The sequence below is a fragment of the Heterodontus francisci genome, chromosome 7, assembly GCF_036365525.1.
Source record: "Heterodontus francisci isolate sHetFra1 chromosome 7, sHetFra1.hap1, whole genome shotgun sequence".
Lineage (NCBI taxonomy): Eukaryota > Metazoa > Chordata > Chondrichthyes > Heterodontiformes > Heterodontidae > Heterodontus > Heterodontus francisci.
The window spans coordinates 62,508,333-62,515,773 of record NC_090377.1 but is presented as its reverse complement, the minus strand read 5'-3'; positions in this window follow the sequence as shown (position 1 = coordinate 62,515,773).

Below are 7,441 nucleotides of genomic sequence, written 5' to 3'. Positions count from 1 at the left end.
CAAGTCTGTTCCACCATTTAATTAGATCATGGACGATCTGTATCTTAACTCTATCAATTCCCCCACCCAACCACCACCCCGCCCCCCCCCCCCACCCCCCCCCCCCCCCCGGCCTTGGTTCTGTAAGCCTTTCCATAACAGAAATCTATCAATATCAGTTTTGAAATTTTCAATTGACCTAGCTTTTTGGGGAGTAAGTTCCAGATTTTCACTACCCTTTGTGTGGAAAAAGTGCTTCCTGACATCACCCCTGAAAGGCCTAACTCTATTTTAAGACTATGCCCCCTTTTTCTGGGCCCTCCCCCAATCCACTACCCCTTCCCACAACCCACCACTGGAGGAAATAATTTCTATCTACCCTATCAAATCCTTTAATCATCTTCAATACCTCAATTAGACCACCTCTTAATCTTCTATACTCAAGGGAATACAAGGCTAGTCTATGCAACCTGTCCTCATAATTTAACCCTTTTAGCCTCTGTTGAATCTGCACTACATTATGTTGATACTGGTGGTATTTATACTGGCATCTTTATGAAGTTGCAATAATGTTTTGCTGTACCAATATTGTCCATGCACCAGCAACTTTGCTTTTGGCAAGAGTGCACCTGATATCTTGGCACTGCACTAATGTCCAGAGTAAAGTCTGCCCAATATAGCGACACTGCTAATACAAAGACCAATGTATCGAAGGAAAACTATTAGTTTGAACGAATGACAAATTCTAATTGGACTACTGAGTTTTTATTTTTCATATATAATCAAAGCCTTTGAAAGGCCAAGATGGATTTTATGATCTTAACTGAAACCACTATAGACTAGTGAAAAGAATGAGGCCTCCTTAAGCAGCTGAAAGGCTTGAAGTCATGAAGGAAATGCAACTTCTGTCATAGTTCCAAAGCAATCACAAGACTTTATAATACCTTTCAAAATTACAATTATTTATTTTGCTAACACTGTTTGCCTTGGCAACAATTTATATTTCATGTAAATTTTGTCCAGAAATCTATTAAGAGGACTTGAAAGTGCAAAGGAGCATGTTAATTATGGCTTACTCATTTCACTGTAACAAGTACTTTTACTAATCTGGTATTGTTTAAAAAAAGACATTCAGAACCTTTTTCATGAAACCATTCTAAACTACATTGGTAGTATGTTGGTTCGGCTAAGACTTGGCTGTTAGCTAAATTAAGCCATTGTGACTCAAAATCCTCCTTTAATAAGGTTCATGCTGTCTACAACTTCATCATTTTCTGCTGAATGATAATTACTTTATTCAATCATGTTCAAGGTTTTAGTGAAAGCTAGCATTGATTGATTAACTTCAATTACCATGCTTACATTTGCATAGATAAAAACTGCTTTTCAATTTGTGAGTGGCACAGCAGTGGAAACCCTGCACTGATATTTGCATTTCAATGTGAACAGTGAAGAATAAAGGTGGAAGAGAGGTCTGATCAGAGCTAAGCCCTTTCTGCTTCAGTGCCTCTGCATTTTCCGTAAACACTCTTGTTATGATGTTGGTTTGTACAAACCACTCGGAGGTAACTGACTGTGCCTCGGTTTACAGGATACAGACTCGCTTGACAGGTTTACTGTATGGATTAAGAGGGATCTTTATCCAGTCTTTTGTACATACTGAAAGTTACACAGCATGATATCAATAGTTAGCTGCAGTACCTTAACCCTTTAGATTCGCTGATCCTTAAGCATTAATAGAGAAATGGCCTGAATATTTCTGTACATGAGTCTGTGTATATTTCTGCTTCTAAAATGTATGCAGTTTAATATTAAAAATGCACCAGGTTTTTAACTGATTTTTTAGAAGTTAGAATATGAAAACTATTAATGATTATATGTTTACTTATTGGGATATGGGTAATTTAGATATATCTTAATAGATAATAATGAATACTTACAGTGCAACAAGTAAGGCTCAACATTTAAACCTATTTTCAAAGAAAGCCAGAAGAGTATTTTGAACCGTTTAGATTTTAAGAACTATTACATTGACTACATTATGTATTGAGTGTTTAATCTGCATTATATATTGTGTGTGCACAATTGTTAGGATATTTGTGAATAAAAGTAATTTCCTCTCCAAATAAATGTTTATCCAGTAATGGCAGCAGATGCAAAATAAGTTCCTATGCACAATATGTTTTCCATAAATGAGTTTTTAAAAAAAAAAACTGTTTTGGTGCCAGTGGGATATGTAGGAAGAAAAAAATACTTTGCATTTTTTGGAACAAATAAAACTGCTGTACTACTTCACATGTAAAAAGGTTTTATGAGTCTAATAAAAATTGCTTCTGCTGTTTACTGTTAAATAGAAGTGGGAAGAAATACCTTTTTAACTGTATAAGCCTACATTCTAGCCTACATCCAGCTTCTGTTAATGCTGCCTTTGTAATTGTTTGAACAGCAACAGTACTTAAGCATCTGACTAAAGTCCCACTGATAACTAAATAATACAGACAGCAGGCTTGAATTTTAGGATATCGTTTTGGTTTGGCTTGTGCTAAAATGACAGTCCTTGACAATAATATTTCATGTGATCTAAGAAATGTAAAATCACTGTCGAGGTAATAGTTATAAATTTGCTGACTGACTTCTTCGAGTATTTGGATGTTTGTTTACAAAATGCAATTAAAACACAAGAAGCATTGGCCTGATGATTTAATTGTAGCTGCACTTAGTGGATGTAGTTCAATACAACAAATACATTTGCACCTGAAAAAGTTACTGCTCTTTGTTCTCTACCTAATAATTGGAAATATGATGCCATGTGCCATTTAAATACAATATGGTGTATATAAGCAGGATTTTGGTTTTTGTCGTAAACAAACTAGTTTCTTTAGGATATATTTTTGTAAGTTTGATTTCAAATTCCTTCATTTACCATACTGTAATGATTAACAGTTATGGTTGTATTAAATTAAAATCAGATTTGTTTTTTCTTGGGAAAATCTGATAATTTTAACTGTTTTGCTTCCTTCTCTCTTTTCAGTAGCTTTTCATAGGTTAAAGTAAATAGAAGGTATTTCTTTCTCCCACAAACTGATCAAAAACAACTGAATTTCTTTTGTGAATAATGAAAACCCGAAAGCATCTGATAAGGAAAGGGTTAAATATTAGTAATTGCAATTTTTCTGGGGTTTTTTAAACTGTCTTTTTCATACATCTTGAGTGGGTGATAGACCAAAGTGAAGAGAGACTGGCTACAAATAGATTGTAGAATTTAGAGGCTTGAAGACGAAACTGTCTTTGCCATAGCTGAATTATTTATTCCTGTCAACATGATCACTGCTTACATCCCAAAATTAAATATATATTTAAAATATCTATATTTATTGTAAACATTTCAAATTAAATATTCTGTTCTGTACTTCTGTTTAAAATACTTAACAGTAGAGACACAAACATTTCTTTCAATTTTTAGGAAGCATACATATTTTAAAACTTGGCAAAGCAGATATTGCATTTCAAGTGCAGTGAACAGTGCCTGCTTGTTTCTGTTTCTCTTACAGATTTCTGGAAGGTATATTGCAATTATAAATATGTATTGTTAAATACATTGTTAATTTTTCTACCTTTATGTGATTAATACGATTTAAGGTATATCCACAGTCATTATTCTGATTCTGTTTGTGCACTGGACCCTCATTCCATGTCATAATTAAACCAGAATGAAATTGCCACAGTAGGTGTATGTTTTGTATCCCCTTCAAAAAAGAAGTGTTCTTAAATAACACACCACTGAGCGTCACAAGATGTGGTTCAGTGTATATTGCCCACATACCAGTTTGCTGTGCCATCTTACTTTCAATAACAGACAGCTGTTACTGCACATATTCAGTGTTTTCTTAATGACTATGTATAAGTAAGCAGTAATTGTTCTGGAACCAGCATGTTTGCCTCATCTTGTTTCATTAATTACAGTTATGATAATGACTTTAATCCCATTCTCACAACAGTGTGAACAACTTTTTCTTTATAATCGAAAATGTCTTTGCTGCGAGTTAGACCACTCATTTGCAATTACTGTGTGTGGAGCAATGGTTAACTGATTTATTGCAAATTCAAGAAAGAAGACATGACAGATTTGTCTAGCAATACCAGGACTGTACAATACTGGACAAAATTCATGAAACTGGCAATAATTGACAGAAGAGTGAGAGAAAAAAAAAGTTGCTTTTGTATGCTGCTGTTGGCTAACACGTCTGCTTAGGAGGATTTTAACCTTTTCAACCAAGAGTTGGATAAGCTTGTGGGAACTGTCTATCTGCTTAGAAGCCACATGACAGTTAGTTTACAACAGCTTGTCACTTTGACCTCAGCAGCTATTTCTTATCGTATGTATCAGGATTCCTGTCAAAGGACAACACAATTAAATTTTTAAGCATCTGCAGTTCAAAAACAGTGTAAATTCCCTAAGCTGTTTAGTGTCAGTCCACTGTGACATCCAAAAATATGTTTTGGATTCAGAATGTGTATAAATCAAATATGAAATTAATAAGACTTTATATTGTGGAATCAATGTGTTTTGCTTTGAATTGTTCCAATGAAATCTAATTGCATGCATTATTTATGTAAAGTAACCTTATAACAACAAGGTCTCCAGGGCTTGTCACCTATGCTCAGGGTGTTAGAGAAACGTATTCTAAAATGTTGGTGTCAAATTCAAAATACCCAAATATTTTCAATTGGTGTTTTAGAAATCTTCTTCCAAGGTACAAAAAGTATAAGGTAACCTTTAAACAGAAATAAACCTATATAGCATAGCATATAAGTGTACTATAATTCTTATCTACTGTTTTGAGGACTGCATTTTTAAAAGATTGACAGCTATGTCTTGTGTTTAGAAGTTTTTTGAAGGTATTAGAACCTTTTAAACACACTTATGATCAGTACAAGTTCCATTCTCCAACTGCTCCCACTAATAGCAGAATAGGATACCTGCTTACATTAGATTAGTAGGCTAAGTGTGATGCCATGAAATCACATGAGGGCTACAGCCAGTTCACGTTACAATATTATAACTATTACTTGCTGAAAACCAGTTCCATGTTTCTTGATCAATTTAACAATGGAGTTTTTATTTTTAGGGGGAAACAGTCATGAGGTTCCAAAGCACTTAAGATTGTGGAAATAGATTTTGCAAATATATAGAATATACTGAGTCTATCAAAAGATTTTTGTGTCAGATCAAATTCAAATCTTTGGAAGCCCTCAAGAAAAAGGTTTTAGTTCCAACATTTATGCACTGCTTCAATGGAAAGAGCAAAGAATAAATCTGTGGCCGAGAAAAGATTCCCTTTAAATGAAATGATACCCATTAACAGGTGTCTGTTTCAGAGTAAAAAAATATATTTTTTATATCTTTTGCTGCTTTAGACATGTTTATATGTGTGGTGTGTTTATTATTGGATTTATTTGGAGCTGTTGCGTCTATCTAGAAGTAATTTCTGTAACCCAGAATCACGTGACATTAATGTAGCAGAAAATGTTGAAAGGATATTGTTACTCTAGTAACAAAATGTTCCCTAAAAGTAAGTGGATTGTTTGCATGATTACTAGATTTCAATATACTGCAGTTTTTTTTCAATGATTTCTAACAGTAAGATTATGGTTCATCCTAAGGCACAAAAACAAAGGTGTGTCCAGCTCACACAAGAGGATATACAATACACTCAAATCTGCTCCAGTCTCGGTTAATGGGCTACTTGGCATTTCTGAGGCGCTTTTAGCTTCCCAATCCAGGTCTTGGACAGAGAATTACTCCGGCATTATGTGAACTGACTAACCCCTTGTGTCTTCCACAATAGTAAAGATATTATGACAGAATAACTCAATAGAAAACTATATTTTTGTTATAAATAAGTAGTATTTGCTGAGCATAACCTTCCAATGGACTTAATTGCTTGTTAACACGTCATTGCAACTTGGGTACGGGGGCAGGGGAGACTTTGCCAGCCATATTTGACAGCATTTCAATACTCGAATGTTTTGTACTTTGTAATCTTTGTTACAGTTAATTATTTTGCAAATTATGATTCAAACAAGATGGTTCAAAATAATAATTGTTAAACATATGACACACTGAAGAAACCGAAATTAAGTAAAATCATTCGATCTCAAACAATGTTTAATGGCACAAATATGGCTGCTAGAAATGAATAAAGTTCGATTTTAACTCGGGACAGAATTTTCAATCATAGAGGAGGTGGGAGAGGGTGCAGAATCAGATCCCAGCTCTCCGCTGTGGTCCCGTCTCCTAACAATTTTTGAAGAAGCATCAAGACTGGTATACCGGTAAGCAACACAAACGTGGCCTTTCAGCACTTAAGCATGTAAACTCCAGCCAGTCCCCGAGTAGGAGCTGGCTTCGCAGCGGGGAGCCAGTCACAGAGGCGAGCCCATTTAACATTATTTAAAGGGGAATGGCTCCGAGAGCTGCTCAGTCAGTGGCATACAAGGGCCATGGACTGTGCTAAGGTCACATTGAGGTAGATCTGTAGGCTCTGGGGATGGCAAGTCACCCTAGAGGTGCATGGCAGGGAGGTCCAGGCAGCTTTGACCTTGCTTCTGGAGGCAAGGGAAGCCAGTCATGGAGATGGGGCTGAGCTGCTCGGATTTGGGGACGAGGGGCTGAGTTACTTAAATTTGGGGACTAACAGTGATGAGGAGCAGCCGCTCACACAGCTAGAGCAGGCCATTGCTCCTGAGGCATGCAGAGGTGTTGAACGAGGGGTAGGGAGGGAACAAAGGCAATACCTTCCACATTGGGTATACTGACAACAAAGTAATTTCCTAACAGAGTATCAGTGTTGCGGAGGGATGCACCTGTCCATTCAGACAGTAACAGTGTTGTGTGCACTGGTGGATAGCCACCTCCATCCTTGCCGGTTGCGTTGGCACACAGTGCCAGTAACTTACAAATCAGTCATGGCACTGAACTTCTTTGCCACTGGGTCCTTCCAAGGGTCAGCAGCTAGCCACACTGGCACCTTGCAGTCAGCTGCCCATCACAGTATTACATGATGCAGATGCCCTGTTTGAGAGGATTACATTGAGTTCCCCATCGATGGGGCCACACAGGCACAGAGTGCAGTGGGATTTGCTTCCATTGCTGGGTTCTCTCAGGTGCAGGAAGTTGTCGACTGCATCCACGTGGCTGCCAAGGCACCAACAGAACAGCTAGGGGCATTCATGAACAGGAAGGGATTCCACTCCCTCTAGGTTCAACTGGTGCATGACCACCAAAAGTGTTTTCTCCAGGTCTGCACAGTATCCAGGCAGCTGCCATGACACCTTCATCCTTAGACAATCAAAGGTGTTCATGCCACGGGAGAGACAACATGAATAGCTGTTAGGGGATAAGAGCTGTCCATTGACGAGATGGCTGCTAACTATATATAACTCTTTGACAGAAGCACAA